This window comes from Mesoplodon bidens (genome assembly GCF_964165515.1).
Source record: "Mesoplodon bidens genome assembly, chromosome: 10".
NCBI classification, from domain to species: Eukaryota; Metazoa; Chordata; class Mammalia; order Artiodactyla; family Ziphiidae; genus Mesoplodon; species Mesoplodon bidens.
Window position 1 is genome coordinate 58,421,392 of NC_138172.1, and position 25,477 is coordinate 58,446,868.

Consider the following 25,477-nt stretch of genomic DNA (forward strand, 5'->3'; position numbering starts at 1 on the left):
AGCGGCTTAAGGAAAGAAGGCCGCCATTGCCCTTCTTCTGGCATATAGTTGCCCTCAACTGAAAGTGGCTTACAGGTCCGAGTAGTGTCAGGCAGTCTGTCGTTTACATGTTGCATCCTAGTGCAGAGGCACATGGCCTAAGACACCGAAAAGCTTCCTGCATTTAAAACACCGCTTTGACCCACGCTGCCTTGGACCTGCGGCCTTTCGATCTGTGTGACGAGAAACAGAGAGCTTGAGCTCGATGCTAGTCGTCCCATATGTTTTACCTATTCACTATTAATCCTTAGTGAATCCCTTCAAACCCTGTTTTCCAAAGGGACCACACAGCACTCTCCCTTTGCCTTCCTTCGGTCTTTGGGGCTTCCCGGTGCTGTAAATGTAGGTACTTCTGTTGTTCACATTGACACCTTCTAGTGGCTTCCGAAAACGCTGAACGTTTTCAGGTCAGTTTTCAAGCCCTATTCTCCACAAGGACCACACAGCTTTCCCCCTGCGCGTCCGAACTGAGTTTTGTACTTCCCAGATGCGGTAGAAGGGAGATACATCTGCTGTTCACATTTACAGCCTCTAGTGGCTTAAGAAAAGAAGGTCTCCATTGCCCTTCTTTTGGCATATTGTTCTCCTCAACTGAACATGGCTTACAGGTCCCAGAAGTGTCGGGCACTCCGTCGCCCTCATCTTAGAATCTAGTGCACAGCCTAGTGGTCTAAGACACTATTAACGCTTGCTGGAGATTAAGCACCGCTTTGACCCAGGCTGCCTTGGACCTGGGGCCTGCCTATTTCTGTGACGAGAAATGGATTGTGTTAAGAAGAGGAGATACGGAACAACAGTGTTTCCCTGCTACATTTGAAACTGCAACGCTGTAATTCCAGTGAGGAAAAAAACGTTTCCCTTCAAGCTCTTTTCCAATGGGAGCACAGAGCATTCTCCGTGCACTTTCCCTTTCACTTTTTTAATTCCCAGGTGCGGTAGAAGGGAGATACATCTGTTGTTCATATTTACACGTTCTACTGGCTTAAGGAAAGAAGGTCTCCGTTGCCCTTCTTGTGGCATATAGTTCTCCTGAGCTGAACGTGGCTTACAGGTCCCAGAAGTGATGGGCAGTCCTTCGCCTACATCTTAGAATCTAGTGCACAGCCTAGTGGCCTATGACACTATAAACGCTTGCTGGAGTTTAAGCACCGCTTTGATACAGGCTGCCTTGGATCTGGGGCCTGCCTATTTCTGTGACGAGAAATGGATTGTGTTAAGAAGAGAAGATATGGAACAACAGTGTTTCCCTGCCTCAATTGAGACTGCAACGCTCTAAATCCCAGTGAGGAAATAAAGTTTCCCTTCAAGCTCTCTTTTCCAAAGGGAACACAGAGCATTCTCCCTGCACTTTCATTTTGAGTGCTGTACTTCCCAGGTGCGGTAGAAGGGAGATACTTTGGCTGTTCACATTTACACGTTCTAGTGGCTTAAGGAAAGAAGGCCTCCATTGCCCTTCTTTTGGCATATAGTTGTCCTCAACTGAAAGTGGCTTACAGGTCCGAGTAGTGTCAGGCAGTCTGTCGTTTACATGTTGCATCCTAGTGCAGAGGCACATGGCCTAAGACACCGAAAAGCTTCCTGCATTTAAAACACCGCTTTGACCCACGCTGCCTAGCACCTGCGGCCTTTCTATCTGTGTGACGAGAAACAGAGAGCTTGAGCTCGATGCTGGTCGTCCCATATGTTTTACCTATTCACTAATAATCCTTAGTGAATCTCTTCAAACCTTGTTTTCCAAAGGGACCACAAAGCACTCTCCATTTGCCTTCCTTCGGTCTTTGGGGCTTCCCGGTGCTGTAGAATGTAGGTACTTCTGTTGTTCACATTGACACCTTCTAGTGGCTTCCGAAAACGCTGAACGTTTTCAGGTCAGTTTTCAAGCCCTATTCTCCACAAGGACCACACAGCTTTCCCCCTGCGCGTCCGAACTGTGTTTTGTACTTCCCAGGTGCGGTAGAAGGGAGATACATCTGCTGTTCACATTTACAGCTTCTAGTGGCGTAAAAAAAGAAGGTCTCCTTTGCCCTTGTTTTGGCATATAGTTCTCCTCAACTGAACGTGGCTTACAGTTCCCAGAAGTGAAGGGCTGTCCTTCACTTACATCTTAGAATCTAGTGCACAGCCTAGTGGCCTATGACATCATAAACGCTTGCTGGACTTTAAGCACCGCTTTGACCCAGGCTGCCTTGGACCTGGGGCCTGCCTATTTCTTTGACGAGAAATGGATTGGGTTAAGAAGAGGAGATACGGAACAGCAGTGTTTCCCTGCCACAATTGAGCCTGCAACGCTCTAAATCCCAGTGAGGAAATAAAGTTTCCCTTCAAGCTCCCTTTTCCAAAGGGAACACAGAGCGTTTTCCCTGCACTTTCCTTTTGAGTTCTGTACTTCCCAGGTGCGGTAGAAGGGAGATACTTTTGCTGTTCACGTTTACACGTTCTAGTGGCTTAAGGAAAGAAGGCCGCCATTGCCCTTCTTCTGGCATATAGTTGCCCTCAACTGAAAGTGGCTTACAGGTCCGAGTAGTGTCAGGCAGTCTGTCGTTTACATGTTGCATCCTAGTGCAGAGGCACATGGCCTAAGACACCGAAAAGCTTCCTGCATTTAAAACACCGCTTTGACCCACGCTGCCTTGGACCTGCGGCCTTTCGATCTGTGTGACGAGAAACAGAGAGCTTGAGCTCGATGCTGGTCGTCCCATATGTTTTACCTATTCACTATTAATCCTTAGTGAATCCCTTCAAACCCTGTTTTCCAAAGGGACCACAAAGCACTCTCCCTTTGCCTTCCTTCGGTCTTTGGGGCTTCCCGGTGCTGTAGAATGTAGGTACTTCTGTTGTTCACATTGATACCTTCTAGTGGCTTCCGAAAACGCTGAACGTTTTCAGGTCAGTTTTCAAGCCCTATTCTCCACAAGGACCACACAGCTTTCCCCCTGCGCGTCCGAACTGAGTTTTGTACTTCCCAGATGCGGTAGAAGGGAGATACATCTGCTGTTCACATTTACAGCCTCTAGTGGCTTAAGAAAAGAAGGTCTCCATTGCCCTTCTTTTGGCATATTGTTCTCCTCAACTGAACATGGCTTACAGGTCCCAGAAGTGTCGGGCACTCCGTCGCCCTCATCTTAGAATCTAGTGCACAGCCTAGTGGTCTAAGACACTATTAACGCTTGCTGGAGATTAAGCACCGCTTTGACCCAGGCTGCCTTGGACCTGGGGCCTGCCTATTTCTGTGACGAGAAATGGATTGTGTTAAGAAGAGGAGATACGGAACAACAGTGTTTCCCTGCTACATTTGAAACTGCAACGCTGTAATTCCAGTGAGGAAAAAAACGTTTCCCTTCAAGCTCTTTTCCAATGGGAGCACAGAGCATTCTCCGTGCACTTTCCCTTTCACTTTTTTAATTCCCAGGTGCGGTAGAAGGGAGATACATCTGTTGTTCATATTTACACGTTCTACTGGCTTAAGGAAAGAAGGTCTCCGTTGCCCTTCTTGTGGCATATAGTTCTCCTGAGCTGAACGTGGCTTACAGGTCCCAGAAGTGATGGGCAGTCCTTCGCCTACATCTTAGAATCTAGTGCACAGCCTAGTGGCCTATGACACTATAAACGCTTGCTGGAGTTTAAGCACCGCTTTGATACAGGCTGCCTTGGATCTGGGGCCTGCCTATTTCTGTGACGAGAAATGGATTGTGTTAAGAAGAGAAGATATGGAACAACAGTGTTTCCCTGCCTCAATTGAGACTGCAACGCTCTAAATCCCAGTGAGGAAATAAAGTTTCCCTTCAAGCTCTCTTTTCCAAAGGGAACACAGAGCATTCTCCCTGCACTTTCATTTTGAGTGCTGTACTTCCCAGGTGCGGTAGAAGGGAGATACTTTGGCTGTTCACATTTACACGTTCTAGTGGCTTAAGGAAAGAAGGCCTCCATTGCCCTTCTTTTGGCATATAGTTGTCCTCAACTGAAAGTGGCTTACAGGTCCGAGTAGTGTCAGGCAGTCTGTCGTTTACATGTTGCATCCTAGTGCAGAGGCACATGGCCTAAGACACCGAAAAGCTTCCTGCATTTAAAACACCGCTTTGACCCACGCTGCCTAGCACCTGCGGCCTTTCTATCTGTGTGACGAGAAACAGAGAGCTTGAGCTCGATGCTGGTCGTCCCATATGTTTTACCTATTCACTAATAATCCTTAGTGAATCTCTTCAAACCTTGTTTTCCAAAGGGACCACAAAGCACTCTCCATTTGCCTTCCTTCGGTCTTTGGGGCTTCCCGGTGCTGTAGAATGTAGGTACTTCTGTTGTTCACATTGACACCTTCTAGTGGCTTCCGAAAACGCTGAACGTTTTCAGGTCAGTTTTCAAGCCCTATTCTCCACAAGGACCACACAGCTTTCCCCCTGCGCGTCCGAACTGTGTTTTGTACTTCCCAGGTGCGGTAGAAGGGAGATACATCTGCTGTTCACATTTACAGCTTCTAGTGGCGTAAAAAAAGAAGGTCTCCTTTGCCCTTGTTTTGGCATATAGTTCTCCTCAACTGAACGTGGCTTACAGTTCCCAGAAGTGAAGGGCTGTCCTTCACTTACATCTTAGAATCTAGTGCACAGCCTAGTGGCCTATGACATCATAAACGCTTGCTGGACTTTAAGCACCGCTTTGACCCAGGCTGCCTTGGACCTGGGGCCTGCCTATTTCTTTGACGAGAAATGGATTGGGTTAAGAAGAGGAGATACGGAACAGCAGTGTTTCCCTGCCACAATTGAGCCTGCAACGCTCTAAATCCCAGTGAGGAAATAAAGTTTCCCTTCAAGCTCCCTTTTCCAAAGGGAACACAGAGCGTTTTCCCTGCACTTTCCTTTTGAGTTCTGTACTTCCCAGGTGCGGTAGAAGGGAGATACTTTTGCTGTTCACGTTTACACGTTCTAGTGGCTTAAGGAAAGAAGGCCGCCATTGCCCTTCTTCTGGCATATAGTTGCCCTCAACTGAAAGTGGCTTACAGGTCCGAGTAGTGTCAGGCAGTCTGTCGTTTACATGTTGCATCCTAGTGCAGAGGCACATGGCCTAAGACACCGAAAAGCTTCCTGCATTTAAAACACCGCTTTGACCCACGCTGCCTTGGACCTGCGGCCTTTCGATCTGTGTGACGAGAAACAGAGAGCTTGAGCTCGATGCTGGTCGTCCCATATGTTTTACCTATTCACTATTAATCCTTAGTGAATCCCTTCAAACCCTGTTTTCCAAAGGGACCACAAAGCACTCTCCCTTTGCCTTCCTTCGGTCTTTGGGGCTTCCCGGTGCTGTAGAATGTAGGTACTTCTGTTGTTCACATTGATACCTTCTAGTGGCTTCCGAAAACGCTGAACGTTTTCAGGTCAGTTTTCAAGCCCTATTCTTCACAAGGACCACACAGCTTTCCCCCTGCGCGTCCGAACTGAGTTTTGTACTTCCCAGATGCGGTAGAAGGGAGATACATCTGCTGTTCACATTTACAGCCTCTAGTGGCTTAAGAAAAGAAGGTCTCCATTGCCCTTCTTTTGGCATATAGTTCTCCTCAACTGAACATGGCTCACAGGTCCCAGAAGTGTCGGGCACTCCGTCGCCCTCATCTTAGAATCTAGTGCACAGCCTAGTGGTCTAAGACACTATTAACGCTTGCTGGAGATTAAGCACCGCTTTGACCCAGGCTGCCTTGGACCTGCGGCCTGCCTATTTCTGTGACGAGAAATGGATTGTGTTAAGAAGAGGAGATACGGAACAACAGTGTTTCCCTGCTACATTTGAAACTGCAACGCTGTAATTCAAGTGAGGAAAAAAACGTTTCCCTTCAAGCTCTTTTCCAATGGGAGCACAGAGCATTCTCCCTGCACTTTCCCTTTCACTTTTGTAATTCCCAGGTGCGGTAGAAGGGAGATACATCTGTTGTTCATATTTACACGTTCTACTGGCTTAAGGAAAGAAGGTCTCCGTTGCCCTTCTTGTGGCATATAGTTCTCCTGAGCTGAACGTGGCTTACAGGTCCCAGAAGTGATGGGCAGTCCTTCGCCTACATCTTAGAATCTAGTGCACAGCCTAGTGGCCTATGACATCATAAACGCTTGCTGGACTTTAAGCACCGCTATGACCCAGGCTGCCTTGGACCTGGGGCCTGCCTATTTCTTTGACGAGAAATGGATTGGGTTAAGAAGAGGAGATACGGAACAGCAGTGTTTCCCTGCCACTATTGAGACTGCAACGCTCTAAATCCCAGTGAGGAAATAAAGTTTCCCTTCAAGCTCCCTTTTCCAAAGGGAACACAGAGCGTTCTCCCTGCACTTTCCTTTTGAGTTCTGTACTTCCCAGGTGCGGTAGAAGGGAGATACTTTTGCTGTTCACGTTTACACGTTCTAGTGGCTTAAGGAAAGAAGGCCGCCATTGCCCTTCTTCTGGCATATAGTTGTCCTCAACTGAAAGTGGCTTACAGGTCCGAGTAGTGTCAGGCAGTCTGTCGTTTACATGTTGCATCCTAGTGCAGAGGCACATGGCCTAAGACACCGAAAAGCTTCCTGCATTTAAAGCACCGCTTTGACCCACGCTGCCTTGGACCTGCGGCCTTTCGATCTGTGTGACGAGAAACAGAGAGCTTGAGTTCGATGCTGGTCGTCCCATATGTTTTACCTATTCACTAATAATCCTTAGTGAATCTCTTCAAACCCTGTTTTCCAAAGGGACCACAAAGCACTCTCCCTTTGCCTTCCTTCGGTCTTTGGGGCTTCCCGGTGCTGTAAATGTAGGTACTTCTGTTGTTCACATTGACACCTTCTAGTGGCTCCCGAAAACGCTGAACGTTTTCAGGTCAGTTTTCAAGCCCTATTCTCCACAAGGACCACACAGCTTTCCCCCTGCGCGTCCGAACTGTGTTTTGTACTTCCCAGGTGCGGTAGAAGGGAGATACATCTGCTGTTCACATTTACAGCTTCTAGTGGCGTAAAAAAAGAAGGTCTCCTTTGCCCTTGTTTTGGCATATAGTTCTCCTCAACTGAACGTGGCTTACAGTTCCCAGAAGTGAAGGGCTGTCCTTCGCTTACATCTTAGAATCTAGTGCACAGCCTAGTGGCCTATGACATCATAAACGCTGGCTGGACTTTAAGCACCGCTTTGACCCAGGCTGCCTTGGACCTGGGGCCTGCCTATTTCTGTGACGAGAAATGGATTGTGTTAAGAAGAGGAGATACGGAACAACAGTGTTTCCCTGCTACATTTGAAACTGCAACGCTGTAATTCCAGTGAGGAAAAAAACGTTTCCCTTCAAGCTCTTTTCCAATGGGAGCACAGAGCATTCTCCCTGCACTTTCCCTTTCACTTTTGTAATTCCCAGGTGCGGTAGAAGGGAGATACATCTGTTGTTCATATTTACACGTTCTACTGGCTTAAGGAAAGAAGGTCTCCGTTGCCCTTCTTGTGGCATATAGTTCTCCTGAGCTGAACGTGGCTTACAGGTCCCAGAAGTGATGGGCAGTCCTTCGCCTACATCTTAGAATCTAGTGCACAGCCTAGTGGCCTATGACACTATAAACGCTTGCTGGAGTTTAAGCACCGCTGTGACACAGGCTGCCTTGGATCTGGGGCCTGCCTATTTCTGTGACGAGAAATGGATTGTGTTAAGAAGAGAAGATATGGAACAACAGTGTTTCCCTTCCACAATAGAGCCTGCAACGCTCTAAATCCCAGTGAGGAAATAAAGTTTCCCTTCAAGCTCTCTTTTCCAAAGGGAACACAGAGCGTTCTCCCTGCACTTTCCTTTTGAGTGCTGTACTTCCCAGGTGCGGTAGAAGGGAGATACTTTGGCTGTTCACATTTACACGTTCTAGTGGCTTAAGGAAAGAAGGCCTCCATTGCCCTTCTTTTGGCATATAGTTGTCCTCAACTGAAAGTGGCTTACAGGTCCGAGTAGTGTCAGGCAGTCTGTCGTTTACATGTTGCATCCTAGTGCAGAGGCACATGGCCTAAGACACCGAAAAGCTTTCTGCATTTAAAGCACCGCTTTGACCCACGCTGCCTTGGACCTGCGGCCTTTCTATCTGTGTGACGAGAAACAGAGAGCTTGAGCTCGATGCTGGTCGTCCCATATGTTTTACCTATTCACTAATAATCCTTAGTGAATCTCTTCAAACCCTGTTTTCCAAAGGGACCACAAAGCACACTCTATTGGCCTTCCTTCGGTCTTTGGGGCTTCCCGGTGCTGTAAATGTAGGTACTTCTGTTGTTCACATTGACACCTTTTAGTGGCTTCCGAAAACGCTGAACGTTTTCAGGTCAGTTTTCAAGCCCTATTCTCCACAAGGACCACACAGCTTTCCCCCTGCGCGTCCGAACTCTGTTTTGTACTTCCCAGGTGCGGTAGAAGGGAGATACATCTGCTGTTCACATTTACAGCTTCTAGTGGCGTAAAAAAAGAAGGTCTCCTTTGCCCTTGTTTTAGCATATAGTTCTCCTCAACTGAACGTGGCTTACAGTTCCCAGAAGTGAAGGGCTGTCCTTCGCTTACATCTTAGAATCTAGTGCACAGCCTAGTGGCCTATGACATCATAAACGCTTGCTGGACTTTAAGCACCGCTTTGACCCAGGCTGCCTTGGACCTGGGGCCTGCCTATTTCTTTGACGAGAAATGGATTGGGTTAAGAAGAGGAGATACGGAACAGCAGTGTTTCCCTGCCACAATTGAGCCTGCAACGCTCTAAATCCCAGTGAGGAAATAAAGTTTCCCTTCAAGCTCCCTTTTCCAAAGGGAACACAGAGCGTTCTCCCTGCACTTTCCTTTTGAGTTCTGTACTTCCCAGGTGCGGTAGAAGGGAGATACTTTTGCTGTTCACGATTACACGTTCTAGTGGCTTAAGTAAAGAAGGCCGCCATTGCCCTTCTTCTGGCATATAGTTGCCCTCAACTGAAAGTGGCTTACAGGTCCGAGTAGTGTCAGGCAGTCTGTCGTTTACATGTTGCATCCTAGTGCAGAGGCACATGGCCTAAGACACCGAAAAGCTTCCTGCATTTAAAGCACCGCTTTGACCCACGCTGCCTTGGACCTGCGGCCTTTCTATCTGTGTGACGAGAAACAGAGAGCTTGAGCTCGATGCTGGTCTTCCCTATGTTTTACCTATTCACTATTAATCCTTAGTGAATCTCTTCAAACCTTGTTTTCCAAAGGGACCACAAAGCACTCTCCCTTTGCCTTCCTTCGGTCTTTGGGGCTACCCGGTGCTGTAAATGTAGGTACTTCTGTTGTTCACATTGACACCTTCTAGTGGCTTCCGAAAACGCTGAACGTTTTCAGGTCAGTTTTCAAGCCCTATTCTCCACAAGGACCACACAGCTTTCCCCCTGCGCATCCGAACTGAGGTTTGTACTTCCCAGATGCGGTAGAAGGGAGATACATCTGCTGTTCACATTTACAGCCTCTAGTGGCTTAAGAAAAGATGGTCTCCATTGCCCTTCTTTTGGCATATTGTTCTCCTCAACTGAACATGGCTTACAGGTCCCAGAAGTGTCGGGCACTCCGTCGCCCTCATCTTAAAATCTAGTGCACAGCCTAGTGGTCTAAGACACTATTAACGCTTGCTGGAGATTAAGCACCGCTTTGACCCAGGCTGCCTTGGACCTGGGGCCTGCCTATTTCTGTGACGAGAAATGGATTGTGTTAAGAAGAGGAGATACGGAACAACAGTGTTTCCCTGCTACATTTGAAACTGCAACGCTGTAATTCCAGTGAGGAAAAAAACGTTTCCCTTCAAGCTCTTTTCCAATGGGAGCACAGAGCATTCTCCCTGCACTTTCCCTTTCACTTTTTTAATTCCCAGGTGCGGTAGAAGGGAGATACATCTGTTGTTCATATTTACACGTTCTACTGGCTTAAGGAAAGAAGGTCTCCGCTGCCCTTCTTGTGGCATATAGTTCTCCTGAGCTGAACGTGGCTTACAGGTCCCAGAAGTGATGGGCAGTCCTTCGCCTACATCTTAGAATCTAGTGCACAGCCTAGTGGCCTATGACACTATAAACGCTTGCTGGAGTTTAAGCACCGCTTTGACACAGGCTGCCTTGGATCTGGGGACTGCCTATTTCTGTGACGAGAAATGGATTGTGTTAAGAAGAGAAGATATGGAACAACAGTGTTTCCCTGCCACAATTGAGCCTGCAACGCTCTAAATCCCAGTGAGGAAATAAAGTTTCCCTTCAAGCTCTCTTTTCCTAAGGGAACACAGAGCATTCTCCCTGCACTTTCCTTTTGAGTGCTGTACTTCCCAGGTGCGGTAGAAGGGAGATACTTTGGCTGTTCACATTTACACGTTCTAGTGGCTTAAGGAAAGAAGGCCGCCATTGCCCTTCTTTTGGCATATAGTTGTCCTCAACTGAAAGTGGCTTACAGGTCCGAGTAGTGTCAGGCAGTCTGTCGTTTACATGTTGCATCCTAGTGCAGAGGCACATGGCCTAAGACACCGAAAAGCTTCCTGCATTTAAAGCACCGCTTTGACCCACGCTGCCTTGGACCTGCGGCCTTTCTAACTGTGTGACGAGAAACAGAGAGCTTGAGCTCGATGCTGGTCGTCCCATATGTTTTACCTATTCACTAATAATCCTTAGGGAATCTCTTCAAACCCTGTTTTCCAAAGGGGCCACAAAGCACTCTCCATTTGCCTTCCTTCGGTCTTTGGGGCTTCCCGGTGCTGTAGAATGTAGGTACTTCTGTTGTTCACATGGACACATTCTAGTGGCTTCCGAAAACGCTGAACGTTTTCAGGTCAGTTTTCAAGCCCTATTCTCCACAAGGACCACACAGCTTTCCCCCTGCGCGTCCGAACTGTGTTTTGTACTTCCCAGGTGCGGTAGAAGGGAGATACATCTGCTGTTCACATTTACAGCTTCTAGTGGCGTAAAAAAAGAAGGTCTCCTTTGCCCTTGTTTTGGCATATAGTTCTCCTCAACTGAACGTGGCTTACAGTTCCCAGAAGTGAAGGGCTGTCCTTCACTTACATCGTAGAATCTAGTGCACAGCCTAGTGGCCTATGACATCATAAACGCTTGCTGGACTTTAACACCGCTTTGACCCAGGCTGCCTTGGACCTGGGGCCTGCCTATTTCTTTGACGAGAAATGGATTGGGTTAAGAAGAGGAGATACGGAACAGCAGTGTTTCCCTGCCACAATTGAGCCTGCAACGCTCTAAATCCCAGTGAGGAAATAAAGTTTCCCTTCAAGCTCCCTTTTCCACAGGGAACACAGAGCGTTCTCCCTGCACTTTCCTTTTGAGTTCTGTACTTCCCAGGTGCGGTAGAAGGGAGATACTTTTGCTGTTCACATTTACACGTTCTAGTGGCTTAAGGAAAGAAGGCCGCCATTGCCCTTCTTCTGGCATATAGTTGCCCTCAACTGAAAGTGGCTTACAGGTCCGAGTAGTGTCAGGCAGTCTGTCGTTTACATGTTGCATCCTAGTGCAGAGGCACATGGCCTAAGACACCGAAAAGCTTCCTGCATTTAAAACACCGCTTTGACCCACGCTGCCTTGGACCTGCGGCCTTTCGATCTGTGTGACGAGAAACAGAGAGCTTGAGCTCGATGCTGGTCGTCCCATATGTTTTACCTATTCACTATTAATCCTTAGTGAATCCCTTCAAACCCTGTTTTCCAAAGGGACCACAAAGCACTCTCCCTTTGCCTTCCTTCGGTCTTTGGGGCTTCCCGGTGCTGTAGAATGTAGGTACTTCTGTTGTTCACATTGATACCTTGTAGTGGCTTCCGAAAACGCTGAACGTTTTCAGGTCAGTTTTCAAGCCCTATTCTCCACAAGGACCACACAGCTTTCCCCCTGCGCGTCCGAACTCTGTTTTGTACTTCCCAAGTGCGGTAGAAGGGAGATACATCTGCTGTTCACATTTACAGCTTCTAGTGGCGTAAAAAAAGAAGGTCTCCTTTGCCCTTGTTTTAGCATATAGTTCTCCTCAACTGAACGTGGCTTACAGTTCCCAGAAGTGAAGGGCTGTCCTTCGCTTACATCTTAGAATCTAGTGCACAGCCTACTGGCCTATGACATCATAAACGCTTGCTGGACTTTAAGCACCGCTTTGACCCAGGCTGCCTTGGACCTGGGGCCTGCCTATTTCTTTGACGAGAAATGGATTGGGTTAAGAAGAGGAGATACGGAACAGCAGTGTTTCCCTGCCACAATTGAGCCTGCAACGCTCTAAATCCCAGTGAGGAAATAAAGTTTCCCTTCAAGCTCCCTTTTCCAAAGGGAACACAGAGCGTTCTCCCTGCACTTTCCTTTTGAGTTCTGTACTTCCCAGGTGCGGTAGAAGGGAGATACTTTTGCTGTTCACGATTACACGTTCTAGTGGCTTAAGTAAAGAAGGCCGCCATTGCCCTTCTTCTGGCATATAGTTGCCCTCAACTGAAAGTGGCTTACAGGTCCGAGTAGTGTCAGGCAGTCTGTCGTTTACATGTTGCATCCTAGTGCAGAGGCACATGGCCTAAGACACCGAAAAGCTTCCTGCATTTAAAGCACCGCTTTGACCCACGCTGCCTTGGACCTGCGGTCTTTCGATCTGTGTGACGAGAAACAGAGAGCTTGAGCTCGATGCTGGTCTTCCCTATGTTTTACCTATTCACTATTAATCCTTAGTGAATCTCTTCAAACCTTGTTTTCCAAAGGTACCACAAAGCACTCTCCCTTTGCCTTCCTTCGGTCTTTGGGGCTTCCCGGTGCTGTAAATGTAGGTACTTCTGTTGTTCACATTGACACCTTCTAGTGGCTTCCGAAAACGCTGAACGTTTTCAGGTCAGTTTTCAAGCTCTATTCTCCACAAGGACCACACAGCTTTCCCCCTGCGCGTCCGAACTGAGGTTTGTACTTCCCAGATGCGGTAGAAGGGAGATACATCTGCTGTTCACATTTACAGCCTCTAGTGGCTTAAGAAAAGATGGTCTCCATTGCCCTTCTTTTGGCATATTGTTCTCCTCAACTGAACATGGCTTACAGGTCCCAGAAGTGTCGGGCACTCCGTCGCCCTCATCTTAGAATCTAGTGCACAGCCTAGTGGTCTAAGACACTATTAACGCTTGCTGGAGATTAAGCACCGCTTTGACCCAGGCTGCCTTGGACCTGGGGCCTGCCTATTTCTGTGACGAGAAATGGATTGTGTTAAGAAGAGGAGATACGGAACAACAGTGTTTCCCTGCTACATTTGAAACTGCAACGCTGTAATTCCAGTGAGGAAAAAAACGTTTCCCTTCATGCTCTTTTCCAATGGGAGCACAGAGCATTCTCCCTGCACTTTCCCTTTCACTTTTGTAATTCCCAGGTGCGGTAGAAGGGAGATACATCTGTTGTTCATATTTACACGTTCTACTGGCTTAAGGAAAGAAGGTCTCCGTTGCCCTTCTTGTGGCATATAGTTCTCCTGAGCTGAACGTGGCTTACAGGTCCCAGAAGTGATGGGCAGTCCTTCGCCTACATCTTAGAATCTAGTGCACAGCCTAGTGGCCTATGACACTATAAACGCTTGCTGGAGTTTAAGCACCGCTTTGACACAGGCTGCCTTGGATCTGGGGCCTGCCTATTTCTGTGACGAGAAATGGATTGTGTTAAGAAGAGAAGATATGGAACAACAGTGTTTCCCTGCCACAATTGAGCCTGCAACGCTCTAAATCCCAGTGAGGAAATAAAGTTTCCCTTCAAGCTCTCTTTTCCTATGGGAAAACAGAGCATTCTCCCTGCACTTTCCTTTTGAGTGCTGTACTTCCCAGGTGCGGTAGAAGGGAGATACTTTGGCTGTTCACATTTACACGTTCTAGTGGCTTAAGGAAAGAAGGCCTCCATTGCCCTTCTTTTGGCATATAGTTGTCCTCAACTGAAAGTGGCTTACAGGTCCGAGTAGTGTCAGGCAGTCTGTCGTTTACATGTTGCATCCTAGTGCAGAGGCACATGGCCTAAGACACCGAAAAGCTTCCTGCATTTAAAGCACCGCTTTGACCCACGCTGCCTTGGACCTGCGGCCTTTCTATCTGTGTGACGAGAAACAGAGAGCTTGAGCTCGATGCTGGTCGTCCCATATGTATTACCTATTCACTAATAATCCTTAGGGAATCTCTTCAAACCCTGTTTTCCAAAGGGGCCACAAAGCACTCTCCATTTGCCTTCCTTCGGTCTTTGGGGCTTCCCGGTGCTGTAGAATGTAGGTACTTCTGTTGTTCACATGGACACATTCTAGTGGCTTCCGAAAACGCTGAACGTTTTCAGGTCAGTTTTCAAGCCCTATTCTCCACAAGGACCACACAGCTTTCCCCCTGCGCGTCCGAACTGTGTTTTGTACTTCCCAGGTGCGGTAGAAGGGAGATACATCTGCTGTTCACATTTACAGCTTCTAGTGGCGTAAAAAAAGAAGGTCTCCTTTGCCCTTGTTTTGGCATATAGTCCTCCTCAACTGAACGTGGCTTACAGTTCCCAGAAGTGAAGGGCTGTCCTTCGCTTACATCTTAGAATCTAGTGCACAGCCTAGTGGCCTATGACATCATAAACGCTTGCTGGACTTTAAGCACCGCTTTGACCCAGGCTGCCTTGGACCTGGGGCCTGCCTATTTCTTTGACGAGAAATGGATTGGGTTAAGAAGAGGAGATATGGAACAACAGTGTTTCCCTGCCACAATTGAGCCTGCAACGCTCTAAATCCCAGTGAGGAAATAAAGTTTCCCTTCAAGCTCCCTTTTCCAAAGGGAACACAGAGCGTTCTCCCTGCACTTTCCTTTTGAGTTCTGTACTTCCCAGGTGCGGTAGAAGGGAGATACTTTTGCTGTTCACGTTTACACGTTCTAGCGGCTTAAGGAAAGAAGGCCGCCATTGCCCTTCTTCTGGCATATAGTTGCCCTCAACTGAAAGTGGCTTACAGGTCCGAGTAGTGTCAGGCAGTCTGTCGTTTACATGTTGCATCCTAGTGCAGAGGCACATGGCCTAAGACACCGAAAAGCTTCCTGCATTTAAAACACCGCTTTGACCCACGCTGCCTTGGACCTGCGGCCTTTCGATCTGTGTGACGAGAAACAGAGAGCTTGAGCTCGATGCTAGTCGTCCCATATGTTTTACCTATTCACTATTAATCCTTAGTGAATCCCTTCAAACCCTGTTTTCCAAAGGGACCACACAGCACTCTCCCTTTGCCTTCCTTCGGTCTTTGGGGCTTCCCGGTGCTGTAAATGTAGGTACTTCTGTTGTTCACATTGACACCTTCTAGTGGCTTCCGAAAACGCTGAACGTTTTCAGGTCAGTTTTCAAGCCCTATTCTCCACAAGGACCACACAGCTTTCCCCCTGCGCGTCCGAACTGAGTTTTGTACTTCCCAGATGCGGTAGAAGGGAGATACATCTGCTGTTCACATTTACAGCCTCTAGTGGCTTAAGAAAAGAAGGTCTCCATTGCCCTTCTTTTGGCATATTGTTCTCCTCAACTGAACATGGCTTACAGGTCCCAGAAGTGTCGGGCACTCCGTCGCCCTCATCTTAGAATCTAGTGCACAGCCTAGTGGTCTAAGACACTATTAACGCTTGCTGGAGATTAAGCACCGCTTTGACCCAGGCTGCCTTGGACCTGGGGCCTGCCTATTTCTGTGACGAGAAATGGATTGTGTTAAGAAGAGGAGATACGGAACAACAGTGTTTCCCTGCTACATTTGAAACTGCAACGCTGTAATTCCAGTGAGGAAAAAAACGTTTCCCTTCAAGCTCTTTTCCAATGGGAGCACAGAGCATTCTCCGTGCACTTTCCCTTTCACTTTTTTAATTCCCAGGTGCGGTAGAAGGGAGATACATCTGTTGTTCATATTTACACGTTCTACTGGCTTAAGGAAAGAAGGTCTCCGTTGCCCTTCTTGTGGCATATAGTTCTCCTGAGCTGAACGTGGCTTACAGGTCCCAGAAGTGATGGGCAGTCCTTCGCCTACATCTTAGAATCTAGTGCACAGCCTAGTGGCCTATGACACTATAAACGCTTGCTGGAGTTTAAGCACCGCTTTGATACAGGCTGCCTTGGATCTGGGGCCTGCCTATTTCTGTGACGAGAAATGGATTGTGTTAAGAAGAGAAGATATGGAACAACAGTGTTTCCCTGCCTCAATTGAGACTGCAACGCTCTAAATCCCAGTGAGGAAATAAAGTTTCCCTTCAAGCTCTCTTTTCCAAAGGGAACACAGAGCATTCTCCCTGCACTTTCATTTTGAGTGCTGTACTTCCCAGGTGCGGTAGAAGGGAGATACTTTGGCTGTTCACATTTACACGTTCTAGTGGCTTAAGGAAAGAAGGCCTCCATTGCCCTTCTTTTGGCATATAGTTGTCCTCAACTGAAAGTGGCTTACAGGTCCGAGTAGTGTCAGGCAGTCTGTCGTTTACATGTTGCATCCTAGTGCAGAGGCACATGGCCTAAGACACCGAAAAGCTTCCTGCATTTAAAACACCGCTTTGACCCACGCTGCCTAGCACCTGCGGCCTTTCTATCTGTGTGACGAGAAACAGAGAGCTTGAGCTCGATGCTGGTCGTCCCATATGTTTTACCTATTCACTAATAATCCTTAGTGAATCTCTTCAAACCTTGTTTTCCAAAGGGACCACAAAGCACTCTCCATTTGCCTTCCTTCGGTCTTTGGGGCTTCCCGGTGCTGTAGAATGTAGGTACTTCTGTTGTTCACATTGACACCTTCTAGTGGCTTCCGAAAACGCTGAACGTTTTCAGGTCAGTTTTCAAGCCCTATTCTCCACAAGGACCACACAGCTTTCCCCCTGCGCGTCCGAACTGTGTTTTGTACTTCCCAGGTGCGGTAGAAGGGAGATACATCTGCTGTTCACATTTACAGCTTCTAGTGGCGTAAAAAAAGAAGGTCTCCTTTGCCCTTGTTTTGGCATATAGTTCTCCTCAACTGAACGTGGCTTACAGTTCCCAGAAGTGAAGGGCTGTCCTTCACTTATATCTTAGAATCTAGTGCACAGCCTAGTGGCCTATGACATCATAAACGCTTGCTGGACTTTAAGCACCGCTTTGACCCAGGCTGCCTTGGACCTGGGGCCTGCCTATTTCTTTGACGAGAAATGGATTGGGTTAAGAAGAGGAGATACGGAACAGCAGTGTTTCCCTGCCACAATTGAGCCTGCAACGCTCTAAATCCCAGTGAGGAAATAAAGTTTCCCTTCAAGCTCCCTTTTCCAAAGGGAACACAGAGCGTTTTCCCTGCACTTTCCTTTTGAGTTCTGTACTTCCCAGGTGCGGTAGAAGGGAGATACTTTTGCTGTTCACGTTTACACGTTCTAGTGGCTTAAGGAAAGAAGGCCGCCATTGCCCTTCTTCTGGCATATAGTTGCCCTCAACTGAAAGTGGCTTACAGGTCCGAGTAGTGTCAGGCAGTCTGTCGTTTACATGTTGCATCCTAGTGCAGAGGCACATGGCCTAAGACACCGAAAAGCTTCCTGCATTTAAAACACCGCTTTGACCCACGCTGCCTTGGACCTGCGGCCTTTCGATCTGTGTGACGAGAAACAGAGAGCTTGAGCTCGATGCTGGTCGTCCCATATGTTTTACCTATTCACTATTAATCCTTAGTGAATCCCTTCAAACCCTGTTTTCCAAAGGGACCACAAAGCACTCTCCCTTTGCCTTCCTTCGGTCTTTGGGGCTTCCCGGTGCTGTAGAATGTAGGTACTTCTGTTGTTCACATTGATACCTTCTAGTGGCTTCCGAAAACGCTGAACGTTTTCAGGTCAGTTTTCAAGCCCTATTCTTCACAAGGACCACACAGCTTTCCCCCTGCGCGTCCGAACTGAGTTTTGTACTTCCCAGATGCGGTAGAAGGGAGATACATCTGCTGTTCACATTTACAGCCTCTAGTGGCTTAAGAAAAGAAGGTCTCCATTGCCCTTCTTTTGGCATATAGTTCTCCTCAACTGAACATGGCTCACAGGTCCCAGAAGTGTCGGGCACTCCGTCGCCCTCATCTTAGAATCTAGTGCACAGCCTAGTGGTCTAAGACACTATTAACGCTTGCTGGAGATTAAGCACCGCTTTGACCCAGGCTGCCTTGGACCTGCGGCCTGCCTATTTCTGTGACGAGAAATGGATTGTGTTAAGAAGAGGAGATACGGAACAACAGTGTTTCCCTGCTACATTTGAAACTGCAACGCTGTAATTCAAGTGAGGAAAAAAACGTTTCCCTTCAAGCTCTTTTCCAATGGGAGCACAGAGCATTCTCCCTGCACTTTCCCTTTCACTTTTGTAATTCCCAGGTGCGGTAGAAGGGAGATACATCTGTTGTTCATATTTACACGTTCTACTGGCTTAAGGAAAGAAGGTCTCCGTTGCCCTTCTTGTGGCATATAGTTCTCCTGAGCTGAACGTGGCTTACAGGTCCCAGAAGTGATGGGCAGTCCTTCGCCTACATCTTAGAATCTAGTGCACAGCCTAGTGGCCTATGACACTATAAACGCTTGCTGGAGTTTAAGCACCGCTTTGACACAGGCTGCCTTGGATCTGGGGCCTGCCTATTTCTGTGACGAGAAATGGATTGTGTTAAGAAGAGAAGATATGGAACAACAGTGTTTCCCTGCCACAATTGAGCCTGCAACGCTCTAAATCCCAGTGAGGAAATAAAGTTTCCCTTCAAGCTCTCTTTTCCAAAGGGAACACAGAGCGTTCTCCCTGCACTTTCCTTTTGAGTGCTGTACTTCCCAGGTGCGGTACAAGGGAGATACTTTGGCTGTTCACATTTACACGTTCTAGTGGCTTAAGGAAAGAAGGCCGCCATTGCCCTTCTTTTGGCATATAGTTGTCCTCAACTGAAAGTGGCTTACAGGTCCGAGTAGTGTCAGGCAGTCTGTCGTTTACATGTTGCATCCTAGTGCAGAGGCACATGGCCTAAGACACCGAAAAGCTTCCTGCATTTAAAACACCGCTTTGACCCACGCTGCCTTGGACCTGCGGCCTTTCGATCTGTGTGACGAGAAACAGAGAGCTTGAGCTCGATGCTGGCCGTCCCATATGTTTTACCTATTCACTAATAATCCTTAGTGAATCGCTTCAAACCCTGTTTTCCAAAGGGACCACAGAGCACTCTCCATTTGCCTTCCTTCGGTCTTTGGGGCTTCCCGGTGCTGTAGAATGTAGGTACTTCTGTTGTTCACATTGACACCTTCTAGTGGCTTCCGAAAACGCTGAACGTTTTCAGGTCAGTTTTCAAGCCCTATTCTCCACAAGGACCACACAGCTTTCCCCCTGCGCGTCCGAACTGTGTTTTGTACTTCCCAGGTGCGGTAGAAGGGAGATACATCTGCTGTTCACATTTACAGCTTCTAGTGGCGTAAAAAAAGAAGGTCTCCTTTGCCCTTGTTTTGGCATATAGTTCTCCTCAACTGAACGTGGCTTACAGTTCCCAGAAGTGAAGGGCTGTCCTTCACTTACATCTTAGAATCTAGTGCACAGCCTAGTGGCCTATGACATCATAAACGCTTGCTGGACTTTAAGCACCGCTTTGACCCAGGCTGCCTTGGACCTGGGGCCTGCCTATTTCTTTGACGAGAAATGGATTGGGTTAAGAAGAGGAGATACGGAACAGCAGTGTTTCCCTGCCACAATTGAGCCTGCAACGCTCTAAATCCCAGTGAGGAAATAAAGTTTCCCTTCAAGCTCCCTTTTCCAAAGGGAACACAGAGCGTTTTCCCTGCACTTTCCTTTTGAGTTCTGTACTTCCCAGGTGCGGTAGAAGGGAGATACTTTTGCTGTTCACGTTTACACGTTCTAGTGGCTTAAGGAAAGAAGGCCGCCATTGCCCTTCTTCTGGCATATAGTTGCCCTCAACTGAAAGTGGCTTACAGGTCCGAGTAGTGTCAGGCAGTCTGTCGTTTACATGTTGCATCTTAGTGCAGAGGCACATGGCCTAAGACACCGAAAAGCTTCCTGCATTTAAAACACCGCTTTGACCCACGCTGCCTTGGACCTGCGGCCTTTCGATCTGTGTGACGAGAAACAGAGAGCTTGAGCTCGATGCTGGTCGTCCCATATGTTTTACCTATTCACTATTAATCCTTAGTGAATCCCTTCAAACCCTGTTTTCCAAAGGGACCACAAAGCACTCTCCCTTTGCCTTCCTTCGGTCTTTGGGGCTTCCCGGTGCTGTAGAATGTAGGTACTTCTGTTGTTCACATTAATACCTTCTAGTGGCTTCCGAAAACGCTGAACGTTTTCAGGTCAGTTTTCAAGCCCTATTCTTCACAAGGACTACACAGCTTTCCCCCTGCGCGTCCGAACTGAGTTTTGTACTTCCCAGATGCGGTAGAAGGGAGATACATCTGCTGTTCACATTTACAGCCTCTAGTGGCTTAAGAAAAGAAGGTCTCCATTGCCCTTCTTTTGGCATATAGTTCTCCTCAACTGAACATGGCTCACAGGTCCCAGAAGTGTCGGGCACTCCGTCGCCCTCATCTTAGAATCTAGTGCACAGCCTAGTGGTCTAAGACACTATTAACGCTTGCTGGAGATTAAGCACCGCTTTGACCCAGGCTGCCTTGGACCTGCGACCTGCCTATTTCTGTGACGAGAAATGGATTGTGTTAAGAAGAGGAGATACGGAACAACAGTGTTTCCCTGCTACATTTGAAACTGCAACGCTGTAATTCAAGTGAGGAAAAAAACGTTTCCCTTCAAGCTCTTTTCCAATGGGAGCACAGAGCATTCTCCCTGCACTTTCCCTTTCACTTTTGTAATTCCCAGGTGCGGTAGAAGGGAGATACATCTGTTGTTCATATTTACACGTTCTACTGGCTTAAGGAAAGAAGGTCTCCGTTGCCCTTCTTGTGGCATATAGTTCTCCTGAGCTGAACGTGGCTTACAGGTCCCAGAAGTGATGGGCAGTCCTTCGCCTACATCTTAGAATCTAGTGCACAGCCTAGTGGCCTATGACACTATAAACGCTTGCTGGAGTTTAAGCACCGCTTTGACACAGGCTGCCTTGGATCTGGGGCCTGCCTATTTCTGTGACGAGAAATGGATTGTGTTAAGAAGAGAAGATATGGAACAACAGTGTTTCCCTGCCACAATTGAGCCTGCAACGCTCTAAATCCCAGTGAGGAAATAAAGTTTCCCTTCAAGCTCTCTTTTCCAAAGGGAACACAGAGCGTTCTCCCTGCACTTTCCTTTTGAGTGCTGTACTTCCCAGGTGCGGTACAAGGGAGATACTTTGGCTGTTCACGTTTACACGTTCTAGTGGCTTAAGGAAAGAAGGCCTCCATTGCCCTTCTTTTGGCATATAGTTGTCCTCAACTGAAAGTGGCTTACAGGTCCGAGTAGTGTCAGGCAGTCTGTCGTTTACATGTTGCATCCTAGTGCAGAGGCACATGGCCTAAGACACCGAAAAGCTTCCTGCATTTAAAACACCGCTTTGACCCACGCTGCCTTGGACCTGCGGCCTTTCTATCTGTGTGACGAGAAACAGAGAGCTTGAGCTCGATGCTGGTCGTCCCATATGTTTTACCTATTCACTAATAATCCTTAGTGAATCGCTTCAAACCCTGTTTTCCAAAGGGACCACAGAGCACTCTCCATTTGCCTTCCTTCGGTCTTTGGGGCTTCCCGGTGCTGTAGAATGTAGGTACTTCTGTTGTTCACATTGACACCTTCTAGTGGCTTCCGAAAACGCTGAACGTTTTCAGGTCAGTTTTCAAGCCCTATTCTCCACAAGGACCACACAGCTTTCCCCCTGCGCGTCCGAACTGTGTTTTGTACTTCCCAGGTGCGGTAGAAGGGAGATACATCTGCTGTTCACATTTACAGCTTCTAGTGGCGTAAAAAAAGAAGGTCTCCTTTGACCTTGTTTTGGCATATAGTTCTCCTCAACTGAACGTGGCTTACAGTTCCCAGAAGTGAAGGGCAGTCCTTCGCTTACATCTTAGAATCTAGTTCACAGCCTAGTGGCCTATGACATCATAAACGCTTGCTGGACTTTAAGCACCGCTTTGACCCAGGCTGCCTTGGACCTGGGGCCTGCCTATTTCTTTGACGAGAAATGGATTGGGTTAAGAAGAGGAGATACGGAACAGCAGTGTTTCCCTGCCACAATTGAGCCTGCAACGCTCTAAATCCCAGTGAGGAAATAAAGTTTCCCTTCAAGCTCCCTTTTCCAAAGGGAACACAGAGCGTTCTCCCTGCACTTTCCTTTTGAGTTCTGTACTTCCCAGGTGCGGTAGAAGGGAGATACTTTTGCTGTTCACGTTTACACGTTCTAGTGGCTTAAGGAAAGAAGGCCGCCATTGCCCTTCTTCTGGCATATAGTTGCCCTCAACTGAAAGTGGCTTACAGGTCCGAGTAGTGTCAGGCAGTCTGTCGTTTACATGTTGCATCCTAGTGCAGAGGCACATGGCCTAAGACACCGAAAAGCTTCCTGCATTTAAAGCACCGCTTTGACCCACGCTGCCTTGGACCTGCGGCCTTTCTATCTGTGTGACGAGAAACAGAGAGCTTGAGCTCGATGCTGGTCGTCCAATATGTTTTACCTATTCACTAATAATCCTTAGGGAATCTCTTCAAACCCTGTTTTCCAAAGGGGCCACAAAGCACTCTCCATTTGCCTTCCTTCGGTCTTTGGGGCTTCCCGGTGCTGTAGAATGTAGGTACTTCTGTTGTTCACATTGACACCTTCTAGTGGCTTCCGAAAACGCTGAACGTTTTCAGGTCAGTTTTCAAGCCCTATTTTCCACAAGGACCACACAGCTTTCCCCCTGCGCGTCCGAACTGTGTTTTGTACTTCCCAGGTGCGGTAGAAGGGAGATACATCTGCTGTTCACATTTACAGCTTCTAGTGGCGTAAAAAAAGAAGGTCTCCATTGCCCTTCTTTTGGCATATAGCTCTCCTCAACTGAACGTGGCTTACAGTTCCCAGAATTGAAGGGCAGTCCTTCGCCTACATCTTAGAATCTAGTGCACATCCTAGAGGCCTATGACATCATAAACGCTTGCTGAACTTTAAGCACCGCTTTGACCCAGGCTGCCTTGGACCTGGGGCCTGCCTATTTCTGTGACGAGAAATGGATTGTGTTAAGAAGAGGAGATACGGAATAACAGTGTTTCCCTGCCACATTTGAAACTGCAACGCTGTAATTCCAGTGAGGAAAAAAACGTTTCCCTTCAAGCTCTTTTCCAATGGGAGCACAGAGCATTGTCCCTGCACTTTCCCTTTTACTTTTGTAATTCCCAGGTGCGGTAGAAGGGAGATACATCTGTTGTTCATATTTACACGTTATAGTGCCTTAAGGAAAGAAGGCCTCCATTGCCCTTCTTGTGGCATATACTTGTCCTCAACTGAAAGTGGCTTACAGGTCCGAGTAGTGTCAGGCAGTGTGTCGTTTACATGTTGCATCCTAGTGCAGAGGCACATGGCCTAAGACACTGAAAAGCTTCCTGCATTTAAAGCACCGCTTTGACCCACGCTGCCTTGGACCTGTGGCCTTTCTATCTGTGTGACTTGAAACAGAGAGCTTGAGCTCGATGCTGGTCGTTCCACATGTTTTACCTATTCACTAATAATCCTTAGTGAATCTCTTCAAACCCTGTTTTCCAAAGGGACCACAAAGCACTCTCCCTTTGCCTTCTTTCGGTCTTTGGGGCTTCCCGGTGCTGTAGAATGTAGGTACATCTGTTGTTCACATTGACACATTCTAGTGGCTTCCGAAAACGCTGAACGTTTTCAGGTCTGTTTCAGGCCTTATTCTCCCCAAGGACCACACAACTTTCCCCCTGCGCGTCCGAACTGTGTTTTGTACTTCCCAGGTGCGGTAGAAGGGAGATACATTTGCTGTTCATATTTACACGTTCTAGTGGCTTAAGGAAAGAAGGCCTCCATTGCCCTTCTTTTGGCATATAGTTGTCCTCAACTGAAAGTGGCTTACAGGTCCGAGTAGTGTCAGGGAGTCTGTCGTTTACATGTTGCATCCTAGTGCAGAGGCACATGGCCTAAGACACCGAAAAGCTTCCTGCATTTAAAGCACCGCTTTGACCCACGCTGCCTTGGACCTGCGGCCTTTCTATCTGTGTGACTTGAAACAGAGAGCTTGAGCTCGATGCTGGTCGTTCCATAAGTTTTACCTATTCACTATTAATCCTTAGTGAATCCCTTCAAACCCTGTTTTCCAAAGGGACAACAAAGCACTCTCCCTTTGCCTTCCTTCGGTCTTTGGGGCTTCCCGGTGCTGTAGAATGTAGGTACATCTGTTGTTCACATTGACACATTCTAGTGGCTTCCGAAAACGCTGAACGTTTTCAGGTCTGTTTCAGGCCTCATTCTCCACAAGGACCACACAGCTTTCCCCCTGCGCGTCCGAACTGTGTTTTGTACTTCCCAGGTGCGGTAGAAGGGAGATACATCTGCTGTTCACATTTACAGCTTCTAGTGGCGTAAAAAAAGAAGGTCTCCTTTGCCCTTCTTTCGGCATATAGTTCTCCTCAACTGAACGTGGCTTACAGGTCCCAGAAGTGATGGGCAGTCCTTCGCCTACATCTTAGAATCTAGTGCACAGCCTAGTGGCCTATGACACTAGAAACGCTTGCTGGAGTTTAAGCACCGATTTGACACAGGCTGCCTTGTACCTGGGGCCTGCCTATTTCTGTGACGAGAAATGGATTGTGTTAAGAAGAGGAGATACGGAACAACAGTGTTTCCCTGCCACATTTGAAACTGCAGCGCTGTAATTCCAATGAGGAAAAAAACGTTTCCCTTCATGCTCTTTTCCAATGGGAGCACAGAACATTCTCCCTGCACTTTCCCTTTCACTTTTGTAATTCCCAGGTGTGGTAGAAGGGAGATATATCTGTTGTTCATCTTTACAAGTTCTAGTGGCTTAAGGAAAGAAGGCCTCCCTTGCCCTTCTTGTGGCATATAGTTCTCCTCAACTGAACGTGGCTTACAGGTCCCAGAAGTGATGGGCAGTCCTTCGCCTACATCTTAGAATCTAGTGCACAGCCTAGTGGCCTATGACACTAGAAACGCTTGCTGGAGTTTAAGCACCGATTTGACACAGGCTGCCTTGGATCTGGGGCCTGCCTATTTCTGTGACGAGAAATGGATTGTGTTAAGAAGAGAAGATATGGAACAACAGTGTTTCCCTGCCACAATTGAGCCTGCAACGCTCTAAATCCCAGTGAGGAAATAAAGTTTCCCTTCAAGCTCTCTTTTCCAACGGGAACACAGAGCATTCTCCCTGCACTTTCCTTTTGAGTTTTGTACTACCCAGGTGCGGTAGAAGGGAGATACTTTTGCTGTTCACATTTACACGTTCTAGTGGCTTAAGGAAAGAAGGCCTCCATTGCCCTTCTTTTGGCATATAGTTGTCCTCAACTGAAAGTGGCTTACAGTTCCGAGTAGTGTCAGGCAGTCCGTCGTTTACACGTTGCATCCTAGTGCAGA

At 47.7% G+C, this 25,477-nt stretch overlaps 1 long non-coding RNA gene across 1 annotated transcript in view; it reads left to right on the forward strand.

The window, feature by feature from the left end:
- The window catches only part of LOC308623278, an 879,001-nt gene extending 854,215 nt beyond the window's left edge, over positions 1-24,786 (forward strand). Inside the window, exon 3 of the long non-coding RNA XR_014016796.1 lies at positions 24,627-24,786. This is a non-coding gene — a long non-coding RNA (uncharacterized lncRNA). The remainder of the gene's footprint in view (positions 1-24,626) is intronic.
- The last annotated feature ends 691 nt before the right edge of the window (positions 24,787-25,477 follow it).